This window comes from Lissotriton helveticus, chromosome 9, assembly GCF_964261635.1.
Source record: "Lissotriton helveticus chromosome 9, aLisHel1.1, whole genome shotgun sequence".
Taxonomy (NCBI): domain Eukaryota; kingdom Metazoa; phylum Chordata; class Amphibia; order Caudata; family Salamandridae; genus Lissotriton; species Lissotriton helveticus.
Window position 1 is genome coordinate 68,722,002 of NC_136070.1, and position 14,550 is coordinate 68,736,551.

At 46.3% G+C, this 14,550-nt stretch overlaps 1 pseudogene; it reads right to left on the reverse strand.

Annotated features, from left to right (window-relative positions):
- Nucleotides 1-1,401: 1,401 nt before the first annotated feature.
- LOC144783132 (uncharacterized) overlaps nt 1,402-14,550 on the reverse strand; it is a 44,421-nt pseudogene continuing 31,272 nt past the window's right edge.

Here is a 14,550-nt window from a genome sequence, read left to right on the forward strand (position 1 = left end):
ACTAGGGTGCGGTGGCAGACAGTGTCGAAAGCCGCGGAGAGGTCTAGGAGGATGAATGCCGCTGTTTCTCTGTTGTCGAGCAGGGCTCGGATGTCATCGGTGGCTGTGATCAGGGCAGTCTCGGTGCTGTGGTTGGCCCGGAATCCAGACTGCGAGAGGTCGAGGGATCCGTTCGTCTCGAGGAAGGCGGCCAGCTGCTTGTTGACGGTCTTCTCGATGACTTTTGCAGGAAACGGGAGCAGCGAGATGGGGCGGTAGTTCTTGAGGTCGGTGGGGTCGGCTGATGGCTTCTTAAGTAGAGCACTGAGTTTGGCGTGCTTCCAGCTCTCCGGGAAGGTAGCGGTGTCGAAGGAGGTGTTGATGATGTCCCGCAGGTGGGGTGCGATGACAGCGTCGGCCTTGTTGAAGACGTGGTGACGGCAGGGGTCGGTCGGAGATCCGGAGTGGATGGAGTTCATCGTGCGGGCGGTGTCTTCGGTGCTGATCGGGGTCCAGGCGCGGAGGGCGGTGGTTCGGTCGTGGCGTGCGTCGGTTGAGTGCTGAAGCTGTTGTGTATGTCCGCGATCTTGTTGTAGAAGTAGGAGCCGAGGGAGTTGCAGAGGTCTTGTGAAGGGGTGATGTCGTTGTTTCCGGCGTTTGGGTTGGAGAGCTCTTTGACACTGTTGAAGAGTTCCTTGCTGTTGTGTGCGTTGTTGTCCAGTCGTTCCTTGAATGCAGTTTTCTTGGTGGCGTGAATCAGTTGGTGGTGTTTTCGGGTGGTGAGCTTGAGGGCAGTCATGTTGTCCGGTGTTGGGTCTCTGCGCCAGGCTTTCTCGAGGGCTCGGCAGTTCCTCTTGGAGCTCTTGAGTTCGTCGGTGAACCATGGGGCTTTCTTGCAGCCGGGTCTGCTAGGCGGGGTCCTCAGAGGGGCGAGGTCGTCTGCGCAGTTGCTGATCCACTTTGTGAGGTTGGTGGCCGCCTGGCTGGGGTTCGTTGCGCCGGTGGGAGGGTTCTTGCCCAGGGAAGTCGCGAGCTGGTCGGCTGTGATCTTGTTCCAGCTTCTGCGTGCAACCTGTTGCTGGTGGTGGTGGATCGTGGTCCTTCTGAAGCTGAAGTGGACTCCTTCTGAAGCTGAAGCTGAAAGATGCATGTTTTGTGTAAGGAAATTTTATTAATAAGAAAGACTATTGGCAAAACATAAACAAAACATACTTTACCTTTTCATAGTACATGTCTTATTGGCATTGCAATTTTTACAGATATGCACTCATTGGTTCTAGAAGGACCTTTCAGCTCTGACGATACATACGTATCCAAGGCATAACGCATAGACATCTTACGCAGTGACATTCTGGGGTTTGTTCTAAATATGCGTAAGTATGTAACATTAGAAACCTTATTTTAAAACAGTCTTCATGTGACTCAAGACCCAATTCTTCTATTTTTTAAATAAATATCACACATATGGTTTTCTACGAGTCTTTCCATTAACATACGTACACAACCCCAGCATACCAGAGAGTTTTGAGCTTGGTTCGCTGGAGTATCTGATCTCTTGGAGTGCTGATGACAAGCACTTAATCATATCAGGGTGGACATATTTCTTTTCCTCAGACAACCCATACATCACCCTTAAGAGTTTATACACTTTGTATGGGTCTAACAAACTACATATATGCAGGATTTGTCTTGATCTGTATGATTCACTCAGGCACTTGTGAGCCTCCTGCTGAGGATCCTTGATTTTAGGTCCGTAACAAAGGCTATAATGGTCACGTTTGACACATGGGAGTACAACAACAGTGGCAAAACCTTTAACCGGCATTATGGCATCGTAAGGGACGCCTGGAGTTTTCTTTTCAAAACCGATGCTCTTAAAGGCACAGACACATTTCTTGCGAGACTCGTTGTTTTGGCCTGGGGATCTTTCAGTCTGTTTTGAACACCACAAACAGTAAAAATTTACATTGTTAACTTTTGGCTGCTGCCCCTCTGCCCAAGTTCTTTTTGGCGATGCTTTCTACGGTTCAAAAGAAGAAAGAGACAATCAATGAGTTAAAAAATAAAATACTGCAACATACTCGTTAAGTGTCTATAACTTTTTTTACTAACCCCTGCATTTTCACAGCACTTGGTGGCAGCTCTGAAATTGGGAGTCGCAAACGTCCATTGAAGCATCACTGGCGTCGTACCTTGCGCCCGGCTGTTGCACGACGGCCGCCTCAGCAGCCACTTCCTCCTAAACCGCCTATCTTCATAGACTGGTGAGATAGGAGGAACAATAGATTCTTAATCCTCTTCCATATTGAAGAAATTGTTTCCAGCATTTACGACGTTACTCAAGGCCTCACTTCTGCTGTTGTTGAACTTAATCAAGGATACCAGCTGTATCTCTTCATATTGATAAAGTGATCTTTTTGTAGGCTGGCTCCTGGTTGCTGTACAGGGCGCTTAAGAGCGCCTTATATGTATTCTAAGCACCCCAAAAAGAGGTGCACACCTCAACATCACATCGTGGTCATAGGGTCTCTATTGGTTTCTGGTTCACTGAGGTCTCCCACATGATCCCACCCCTATGTTATTCCACCCCCAGGTACACATGACCTCTTCGTCAGTTCCGGGGCAGGATCCCCAAGGGCCCGGAAGTGCCTGTCAATGGTGACGTCACTTCCGGGGCGGGACAACTGTCACTTTTTGGATGATGAGTAAAGGTATCCCCTCCTAATACTGTTTCAATTACTGCTGGTGGGTGTCTGCTCCCATTCACACTGCTAGGCCAACGCAGAGGGAGCTGTTTCTGCTGGTGAGTGTCTGCTCACAATCACATGAAGGAACACTCCTTGGAGACGTAAAAAAATTTGTTTATTTAAGAAGACACGAAAATACAAGACCCCAACAGTGTTGTCCACAGCCACAGGCCTCTGCCGCCTCCAAACCTAACCTTCTAATGCAGAATGCTTCACTACAATCTATTAAAATGGCATAACTAATTATCCAGAGTACAACACATCAACTGATAGATATATACAATTTCATATGCTTATGTAATTCCACTGATCATTTATCGAGACAAAATATCGAACTTGGTGAAAATCTTTCTATCATATAGAAGATTTTCTTTCTCTTTGCGGTTTTAATATTTTGACTTCTACATCAGTAATCCTAGTAGCAACACTGGCAAATTGAACATTAGTACCACTGACATATATATCCCCTCCTTTCATACTGTGATCATGAACAAGTCTTCTTACTTTCCTTTTCTCCCCACTGTCCAGCATCACAGGGTTACCCCAAACGTTAGCAATCGTTTTTGGATCAGAAAATTTAGGCTCACCTTTTCTCCCATTAATGTCCACCTTTCCATGTATTCAATTCTCTACCTCAAACTGGCATGTCTTTCGCTTCGGTTTGCTATTATGACTCTGCTCATAGTCTGTTTAGCTTTTATTCACTGCTTCAGTATCATATCCCTGTCTTTATCTCCTTCCTCAACCAGCAGGGACAAGCAATTATTGCAGGATCTCTCCCACATAGAAGCATACAAAGTGAGCAATTCATAACTGAATGAGGTGTATATTTCTATTACATGCTTCTTAGCTCTTGTTTCCAGTTTAAATTACATTTAGTGACCAATCGTATACGCTATTAACACAGTTAAATCTCTCAGCCAATCCATTTCCCCTCAGATGATATAGTGCAGTCCTGGTATGTTATAAAATCTAAAATCTAAAAAATTCGGACCTTTTTTTCTGAAACAAACTGAGGTCCATTATCCGTACCAATTTCATGATGAATTCCTTCTCTCACAAACAAATCTCTGCAAAAACATATTAAATGATCAATTTTTCCCCTCATTTGCAAATTCAAGGCTCCAGCATCTTAGACTAGCGATCAGCCATGATCAAAGCAAATATACCTCTTAATTCACCTTGGTTGAAAGAACCACAAATATCCATACCCAAATTTTCCATTGCATATCACGATACTTAGTACAATTAGAGATTCTCTAACAATAGACGTTTTATCACTTATCATGTAGTCATCACAATTTCCTACATACCGTTCTATGACCCTATCCATATTAAGCCACAATAAAATCATATATGCCTTACTTTTCATGGCTGACATGCCACCATGTCCCTTGTATAACCATCCAATCAACCTTTCACAAATAGACTCTGGTACCACTAGTCTCTCAGCTCTGCAAGATTTCATCTACTACTGACAACTCTGACCAAACCAACTTATATTTTTTAAGTAATTCATTATTGGGCCATTCTGTTCACCTTACTCTTGTCAAATGTTGTTGTACCTTCAACCGGCCTTCATTGTTATACAAAGCCACCTTCCATTAATCGTCTGTAATCACACTACCCAAAGAAATATCATCGTTAGCTACTATCCATTCATCAGTTTCTCAGTCCTTTATTGAAGATAATGGTAGCCGTGATAGACAATCAGCCTTGATAATTCATAAATGTAAATGTATGTGTCTTGTAAAGCGCACTGCTGCCCTGAGGAGTCGTGGAGCTGTAGACCGCTGGGGAACCCGTCCTGGCTATCCCTGTGAGATGGTCCCTACTGGGTATCTCCCAGGTGAAACCAGGCATCCCCGGCGAATGTGGGGTGCCGTTGTAGAGATGAGGCAAGCTAATGCCCAGAGTTGCCGAGTGTGATCCCTGGTTAGAGTAGGCACCGAGGCGAGAATTATCGAGTCCGCTGACCCTGGTCCACGAGTCCATAGAGTTTTCGTATAAAAAGGTCCCTGTTCCATAATTATTATTTTTTCTTGAAACATTACAAAGTGCAAACCAATCTTTCTTTTACAATGGTGGCAATATCAAGAAGGCAATTAAAAGCACTTATCTCAAAAGAGGTAAAACAAGTTAGGTTTGTGCAATACATCTCCCACCTGTTCCTCTCCCAAAACCATTTGCAGAGTCTACAGTGTCAGCCTTTGTAAGGATATCGCTCAGGAAGGAAAAAAGTTGTCTCACTCCCTGCTTCTGATGAATAAACGTGGTAGCAGTAGCCGCTTTTGTGTTCAAAGGTCAGTCCCTGGATGGTTACGTTACAGCATATATACCTCTGCACCTCCCCAACTCACCAGAACCGCTCACAAATCAGCTTCACACGCCAAGACCAAGCTGTTTTTGGAGGGTGTTTATAGTGTGTGGCAACCAGAGGTGAGAGGGAAATAGTATGGCAAGAAACCAGATTGATGAGTTAAAACAAGCATTGGCAATGAAATTGGTTACACCTATGAGAGCTATTGGCTTTGGGAATGTTTTTTTTTAGCTAAGCTGTATAGCCGCATGTTTTGCACTGTGCTATAACTAAGTTAAAAAGCACTATGGCACGGCTAGGGATACTGGGCTTTTTTTTTTAAGTTCATTAGTGCTGGATGCATTATAGTTCTTTTTTTATTATTTATTTTAGCCATGCTGCACATCAGCCACGGTGCTAATATAGCATGGCTAAAAATCATTGCCAAAGTTGACAATGCGCATGCCATATAGCATGAACAAAAGGCAATGGCAGAGCCAATAGTCTGAAAGGCGAGACCTATTTGGCTTTGCCAATGTTTGTTAGTTCTCGGCACACCCCTGTTATTTTGAGAAAATCGGTTAATCTCCCTGGTGCTTGAAAAGAAATATGACATTTGGCAGAAAATACTATATCATAATGAAAGCAATTGCGTCCCTGTCCTAGTGAAAATACATTTGGAAAAAGATAACATCTGTTGTCGCAATAAACATTCATTTCAGAGGAGAAAGGGGCTTCTTTGAATAGCAAGTGGTATAGTAAAACATAGCTACGAATGGCAAACGGTTCAACAAGGACGATAGGGAAGAAGAAAAAATAAAAGTAGTGCCACAATCATAGCATGATCAGTGGAAGCACAGCGTTCAAGCAGAATCAATCAGTACTTGTGTCTTGCTGCAGCCGTAAGAAGAGGAAGTGAAGCCAGCACGCACTGGCCTATTAAAAGGCAACAAATAAGAGTGGCGATTATGAGAGATTGTGTGCATAGGGATAAAGGTCTACAGATCCCATGGTTAAAATACGTTAAGGTCACTCTAGAGGATTTAGATCGGAAGGATCTTTTTAGCAACCCTAGCACAATATTAAATCTTGACAAACTGAAGATCAAAAAAATGTTGCTTGAACAGATTTCCATACGTAGAGCAGGAGTGGAATTGCACAAACGTTCAGTAAGCGCCCACTGTCTTATTAAGAATAGTGAGGGCATGGAACCATATTTGTATTTGATGCATAACGCCCAGGATAGGTTTTTAATGTCTCGTTTTAGGCTCAATTTATTACCAAATATACTGGCTGACCCACCAGGTTTTACTCCAACAATTGAGCAGAAGGGTGCCTGCGACAATCGGTCGCCGCAGGACACCCTTAATTTTGTACTTTTGTGCCCTTTTTACAAGATGCCTAGACGTAAATTTCTGGAAGACATTTTAAAACAGGTGAAGTTCCGTCATGCTAAAGTTGCTTTACTCTTTTTACAAAGAGCAAATGAAATGCGCACATTATGCTGTATCATGAATTTTAGTAAGGTTGCGGTGAGGCTAAGAAATACAAGAGGACAGGGTTAATCAATGGTCCCAGATAAGACGTTTTTTTAATATCTTTTTAACTTTTATCAGTGAATTTAGATGGAGTTCAGATATGTTATTTAATTGTATTTTTAATTGTATCTTTGTACTTTTATGATGTTTTCTAATCATCGAATAAAGATCTACTGAATTGAGTGGTGATGAAGCCAACACATGTTAAACAGTGTGCGGGCTCCAAGCCCTTTGTATACAATATCTTTCCCAAGTGAGAGTGCATGTAGCACATGCTCTATGGTAGGCGAGACCTAAACAGTGCCTGCAGCGTGTGAAAAAAAGAGTGAAACAACTCTAATGTGAATCACTGGTGACTGGGACTCTGCTATTCATATGAATTTGTTGCAGACAGCTCCCTAATGCCCTCTGAAAGTAAGCGCCCTGGTCCTCCACCCAACTTGCCCAGACGACAAGCCGGTCCTGCAAGTCCACACCTCATCTCTCAATAAGGCCACAGATGCCTGAAAATACCTACCTCCCACCCCCACAAATCCCCAAATGCTTCTATCTTTCTAATGGGTAACATTAGCAATCTCAACCAGCTTCAGTCTTGAGCATTTTGGACAGGTGATCTATATGAGGATGCCTTCTGCTCATCGGTGTCCAAATCGCCCAAAGCTGGTCATTGGGGATTGTTGCCCACTTGGTCAGTTTTCCATAGCCATTGTCTCCGGATCCTACAACACCATTCGTCTTGACGATTGCATACCTCGTTTGCACAGATATAGCTGTTTGAAAACCAGTGGTAGATAAAGTCCTCGTTTGACCATAGGAATATGCCACCAGGGTCAGACTGGCAGTGCCCGAAAGGCAGTTGTCTCAGATCAGTATATGGGCTGGTTTTGTGGATGGTAGCAGGCCAGTTTATAGTCTAGTTGTATAGTTTTGGACTGTTCATTTCTCTGATATTGCAGGAAGGATAAATGCATACAGTTGCATATACCTTGCAAAACATCTAGAAAGGTTGTCTTAAGTTTAAAACTAGCCTGATTTGCAAATGTGGGACTCTTTTATTTTTATTTTTTATCTATCTCATTTATTAATGGAGGCCACTTCAAATTTGGTGCCCCAGTCTAATTTTCTGTCTAATTGTATGCCAGTGGTTTCTATTCAGATAAGGAAGGCACAGAAGGGCATGAGCCGGACCGTTCAGAGTGGCGGTACCCCATATGTTGTCCATTCCATCCAGTCTCTCACCCAAAGCTGTGAAGTTGCCGGCTGTCCCAAAGGACGGGAAGCAAAGTGCTGCTGTGCCTCTTCCCCGCCGACACAAGTCTGACTCTGCGGCACCCATGACCGTATGTGTATTTGGGTGTAGTGCTACCTACACAGTACTTTCAACCACATGCCCACTTCCACTCTACATTTACTACTTTTGAATTATTTTAAAGTGTATGCAAAACCAGTGTTCAGTAGTGAGTTGTTGATAGGTCCCACAACCATTTCTCCTGATGGTTCCACCTTGTCTCCTCTCTGTTTCCCTCAAAACTTATAAGGCTTGGAGGCCAGAAGTGTGTCCTCTGGCGACGAACATTAAGTTTCGGTGGTGTGAGTGACCGAGTGAGAGCCCTTACATAGCTCTGAACTCATTAGTTGATGTCTAATTTGGAGTTATTGAAATTGTTCGCATTCTCCATGTTGAAGGTTATTTTATGTGACTTGATGGATTTTTATCAAACCATAACTAGATATATCTCCAGTTTTCAGGCAGAAACCACTTTTCCAGTGAAGATGTACATTTATACAGGCTAGGAATAGTCATGAATGGCAAGGAAAATGTGATAGTTGCTCGGTTCTTGCTGAACCAATCCCAAGCGTTCAGAGTGAATCACTTAAAGTGTGCTCTCTACAGGTTGTGGTGCAGCGGACCTTCGTCTAAACATGCAAGCAGTACTGTCTCACCAAAGCGTTCTCCATCAGCTAGTCCCCGGTTTGCACTGATCTCGTCTCCCTTGTCCAATGCCACTTCTACCAGGACTTGATCCAGTATCTCTAAAAAATTTGATCAATTCACACATTGGTCTTGTGTATGTGAGAGTAAAGTGGATCATCATAGATAATCCTAAAAAGTAGAAAATTATTACCTGCATGCAGGATGTTTTACTGTGCATGACTTCAATGAAGATTCCTATGATGTAGAACTAGCATTACAACTAAGAAACCTTTCCTACCACAGCATGGTGCACCCTCCAGACACCGATCAATCACATCTGAGTATATGTTCAGTGCCCCTGTATGAAACCACCTACTTGGTTCTCTTCATAAGTTGCTACCTTAAGATTGCCTCCCTCAGTGATCCTGCCTTCTGCTAAGGCAGGCGGAGAGGAGCTTACATCGCCACTAGGGTCAAAGGAGCTGCCCCCTCCTCCTGCCCTTAACCATCACATAACACCCATCCCCATCTATAAGTAAGAGTTCATGTTAAGATGTAAAGTTTACCCCAAACAGTATTGCTACAGCTCTAGTTGTTGTCTTTGTTGAGACAAGGTACTGACTTGGAAAACCATCTTGAGGTTAGCCTGCTCTGCTCCCTCTGATGGAAGTGCCTTTTTTAATGAAAGCCACATCAGTCTTTTTTAGACTGTTATAATCTAAGGGCTTCATTACAAGGGGCTGCTTATTTTAAGAGGGGCTGCTGATGGCTGATACCAGCCCCAGTGGAATTATGAGATTTGCAGGAACATCAGTACACTACCTCCCTCACTTCTAAAACAAGGCCTCAGTGACATTCAACCGGATGACGAGCAACCAGTTGAAATTAAACAGAGACAGGACGGAGGTCCTTCTATTGGAAAAACAAAATGATTTGTGGAATGCCTCCCACTGGCCTACCCAGATGGGAAATCTCCCTACACCGACCACCCAAGTTCGTAATATGGGAGTTATGGTGGACAGCACTCTTTCCATGAAGCCACAGGCGGTCAAAGTGGTGGCTCTTTGTTTTACCATTTTGAAATGGCTCAGAAAAATCCTCTGGATGCTGCCCATCTCCACCCAAAAGACCGTAGTCAATGCCCTCATTACATCTCGGCTTGACTACGGAAATATCCTTTACCTCGGTGCAAACAAAGCAGTTGTGCGGAGATTACAGATGGTCCAAAACTCAGCGGCCAGATTGCTGTGTAGAGTCCCAAAAAACGCCAGTATCTCGGGCCATCTACGAGATCTACATTGGCTCAGGGTCGAGAACCGTATCAAGTTCAAAGCCCTGAGCTATATGTTCAGAATAAAAGCGGGTACAGCGCCTAAGTATCTACAAGCACTAGTCCATCCTTACATACCTAAACGCAACCTACGATCCCAATCTGCAGCAAATTTCTGTGTACCTAGATTTAAGCTGGCAAGAATGGGTGGGAGATCCTTCTCATATTTGGGTCCATCACTTTGGAATACGCTACCTCCCCATATTCGAAAGGAGGAAAGCTACTCAAAGTTCCTAAAAAATATCAAAACCTGGTTGTTCGAACAATCATATCCTCCAAGGTCTATGACAATCTGATGTGCTCCGTCTGCGGCGCCGGGAAACCCTTGTTGGGTAGCTGCGCGCCTTATAAGTCTAACAAATAAAATAAATAAATAAAATTGATCTGAAAGTGGCAGTGGCACGTTGAACACAGACTCCAACTGCAAACGACAACCTCTGAACCCAAGGTCTTCCACTCCCAAACCAACCACCCAAATACAAGCATCGGCATAGCAGTAACTGTTGATAGTAGCACCCCCCACACATGCCTACTAATAAAGTCTGTAGAAAGACTCAGCCCGTGAGTCCATGTCCCTATTCCCACACATCTGCATCTCCCTAGGATCTTCTGGAGATGATTCCAAAGAGGCTGTTTCTGAGCCTTAGTCGTGCCCCCAAAATTGCATCACAAAATGTACCCCAGAATTCCAGAGTGGACACAAAGCCAGGTCCGGTGCATCGCCGAGATTCACCTTTAAAGAGCAAAGCTGGACAACACACACTCACCACCCCTACTCACGCACTTTGTTCGGCGACAAGTGAGACATTTCCAACTATTCCAGTAGCTGATGTGATCTGGAGAATAATGAGATTTCCCCTAACTTTGCACACAAGAAAAGATCTCCACGACCCTTACTTGGTTACCTGCTCATTCATTGCTCCACCACTTTTAAAATCCACCAGCCATCCCTGGAGCAGGCACCTCTTCACAGTACTGATCACATATGGAAGATGCTGCAGCGCGCTCAAGATGCAGAGCACTCCTCCCGCTGCAACATTTGTCATCTGCTAACCCATAGGGCAGCACATATGGCCCTGGCCAACTGCCAGGCTCTTCGTCATTCTAGAACAGGTACACCAGTTGGTCACTGACACTGTTTCAGGCACTTGAGAACCGCATCTGGCTTGCTTCAAAGCAAGTCAAAATGTCTTAGTGGGGGGGAGGAGCTTGGCGGGCATCCGAGATGGCCGCTTGAGCACAGCGCTCTCCGGACCCTCGCCGCTCCCGACATTTTATCCTGGCTGAATCCTGATTTCTTGCAAGAATTCGTGTAGGGGACGTTTGGCTGATTACCCTAGCACTTTTCAGAAATCGATTTGGATCTCGTATTCCTGAGATATGGTGCTCTGAACTTTTGGGCTCCGCCCTTGAGGTGCGCCCGGGACGGGGTGCGGTACTGTAGCCGTCCTGCAATTGAACAACAACGGCAGGAGATCTGGCCTTGTGGGTCCCCCCTTCCTAAGTTTCGGTTTCGATTCCGTTCCGACTTGGGCCACGGCTGTGGATGTCGTGTTGCGACTGAGACTTGGAGGCAGATCGGCTGTTGGGCTTTCATGTGACCTATTTGCTGGTTTGGCGACCTCTACCCGAGTTGTGCCCCCTTTTTCTGTACTTTTGATCCTGTACTTTGGGTGTCGGGCCCGTCGGACCTGGTGGCTTGTCCTGTGACGCATCTTCAAAATGGCGGGCAGAGGGGACAGAGAGACGCGCAAGACGAAAACACCTCTGCGCGGAGCTCCAGTTCAATCAAATGTCATGGACCGTTATACCCATTCTAAGGGGTCCCCCGGAGCTGCCCTGCCTGGTTCTAGTATTGCGTCTGAACGAATTTTGGAAGAGTCGGCGGAGCCCTCCTTACAGGATATCATGGGCGCCATCTCGGGTGTGAGGGAATCCATCGGCCTACAGTACGAGGCCTTGGCCCACAAACTTGACACCGTGGCTATCGAGGTGAATCTGATTCGTGCTGACCTCGGCAAGACGAATGAGAGGGTACAATCACTGGATGTTAAATCCTCTAGCCTTACGAATGACGTCTCGGAGCTCCAAACAGAGATTGGAAATCTCCGTCGGGGGAACGACTTCATGACCCGTCGCCTGGAGGACTTTGAAAATAGGGCGCGTCGCTGCAATGTTCGCCTGGTTTGTGTACCGGAAAACCCTGAACCCCACTCGGTGGATCTCCTGGTTGAGGATCTGGTCTTGAACCATTTGGCCCCTTCTGGTCTCACAAAATTTTTCACGGTGGAACGTGCACATCGTGTTCCAGGGGGCAAAGTCAAGCCGGGAGCCCCGCCGAGACCCATTGTAGCGAAACTTTTTCATTATAGAGACCGGGACGCTATCCTGCAGGCCTCGCGGGCGAAGGGCCCGGTGGCCTTTGAGAATGCTACGGTGAACTTTTACCCGGACTTTTCCCAACAGGTTCAGAGACAACGTATGGAGTTTCGTGGTGCCAAGAAACGTCTCCGGGATCGGGGCCTACGTTACGCCATGCTCTTTCCCACTAGACTCCGGGTTGAATACAATGAACGTACCCTTTTCTTTGATCGGCCAGATGCTGTTAATGACTGGCTGGACTCATTGCCTGACTGTCCTCCTGAGACAGACTCCGCCGCTCACCCGGGCGGTGCCGAAGGTGGTGTGGAGATCTAACTGTTCGGCTCTTATGTCTTATTTTGAATACATTCTCAGGAGTGTTGGCCGGCGTCCCTCTACATTGTGATCATTCTGTCTTTTCGTTTGTTTTTTTTTGTTCTTGCTGAGGTCGGGGGGTGGATGGAACGGAGACCTTTCCTCCTCCGGGGTCTTTGTGTAGAATAGGGGTTTTTGGGCGACAGGCACACTGCAGGTTGGGGTGGCTCTTTAGCTTTTTGCAGGGGTGCAGGGTGGGGGGTGTTTCTCTTCAGTTTGGGGGAGGGGGGTTGGGAAGTTTTTTCTTTTCTGTGTGTTGTTTTCAAGGCGAGTTGCTCCTGTGTTTGCTGCTGTTCCTGATGTCTAGCTCATGGACGAGGGGTCTTGGCTCGGGTGGTTGGGATGGGGGGTAGAGGGTTGAAATTTCTTTCCTGGAACGTCAATGGCCTGGGAGATCGTATTAAGCGCAGTGTGGTCTTAAACTGTATACGACGTTTGTCACCGGACATTGTTTTCATGCAAGAAACCCATTTGATTGGTAATGTTTGTTATGCGATGAATAGATGGGGCTACCGCCTTGTGGCGCACTCAGGGTTTACCTCCGGATCTAGGGGTGTGGGTATTCTTGTTCGAACCTCCCTCCCCCTGGCTATCGATGAGGTGATTCATGATGACCGTGGGAGATATACTGTCCTGGTGGGTAGATATGAAGGCCGCACCCTATCTCTCTTCAATGTTTATGTTCCCCCGGGTTTGCAGGCCTCTACTTTTACTGACTTGGGCCGTGTTCTGTTGGATCTCCCTGATAGCACTCTCTTTCTTGCCGGTGATTTTAATTCGGTGCTTTCCGGCCTTCACGATCGCCATCCCCCTAGAGATACCCCGCAGGCTCAGCAGTGGTTGGGTGGGTTTTTAGATACCTTTGGCCTTGTGGACTGCTGGCGACTGTTGCATCCTACTCAGCTCCAATACACCTTTCATTCTGGGGCCCATGGCAGTCTGTCCCGGCTGGATTATTTCCTGATGCCCGCAGCCCAATCATCGGCGGTTCGTGAGATTTTACACTTGCCGAGGGGTATTTCTGATCACTCGCCGCTCTGGCTCCGTTTCGAGGTTGGGGTAGAGGCGGCGGGCCGAGTGGCTCCCATTAACCCTTGGTATCTTTCCTCCCCTGAGACTCGTACCCTCTTGCTCAAGTCCATGGATGCATATTTCCTGGAAAATGAGGGGTCGGTCTCTTCGGCTGTGTCCCTGTGGGAAGCTTTTAAAACTGTGATTCGTGGACAGGCCCTTTCCTTGATTGTTGAAGCTAAGAGGGCAGGGAGGAAGGAGGTAGTGGACCTTGAGGGGGAGATCTCTGCTTTGGAGGACGAGTTGGAATCTGGTGTCACGCCTGACAAACTCCATGCCCTGGGTCTAAAACAGTTTGCATATAAATCTCTGGTCACTGACGCTGCAAAGGTGATGTTTCGTGAGCAGCAGGGCAGATTGTACGATGTGGGTGACAAGGCGGGCAAACTCCTAGCGTGGTTGGACAAGAAAGAAAGAGTTAATCGTGTGGTGCCCGTGATTCAGTCTGCGAGTGGTGAGAATGTGATTGATCCGACCGCCATTGTTGATCGTTTTGCAGAATATTTCCGTGTGGTATATGCTCCCGTGTCTGTGAGGGATGTTGCCGACTCCCGCCTTCTTCTGCGTGATATCACTTTGCCCTGTGTCACCGACTTGGACCGTATTGCTTTGGACTCCCCTTTTACGAATGATGAGATAGCTAATGCAGTTCGATCGCTCCGTTCGGGCAAAGCACTGGGCCCGAACGGTTTGCCTATTGAGTTGTACAAATTATGCCCCGATAAGGTGGCGCCGCATCTCCGCGCCATGTTTCTAGAATCTCGTGAGCGGAACATGCTTCCCTATGATCAGCGTCTGGCGACAATCGTCGTCATTCCCAAAGAGGGTAAACCGCGTGACCTCTGTTCCTCGTATAGGCCCATATCCCTATTAAATGTTGAACCTAAGGTGTTGGCTAAACTTTTGGCGACCCGTCTCCTTTCGGTTCTTGGGGA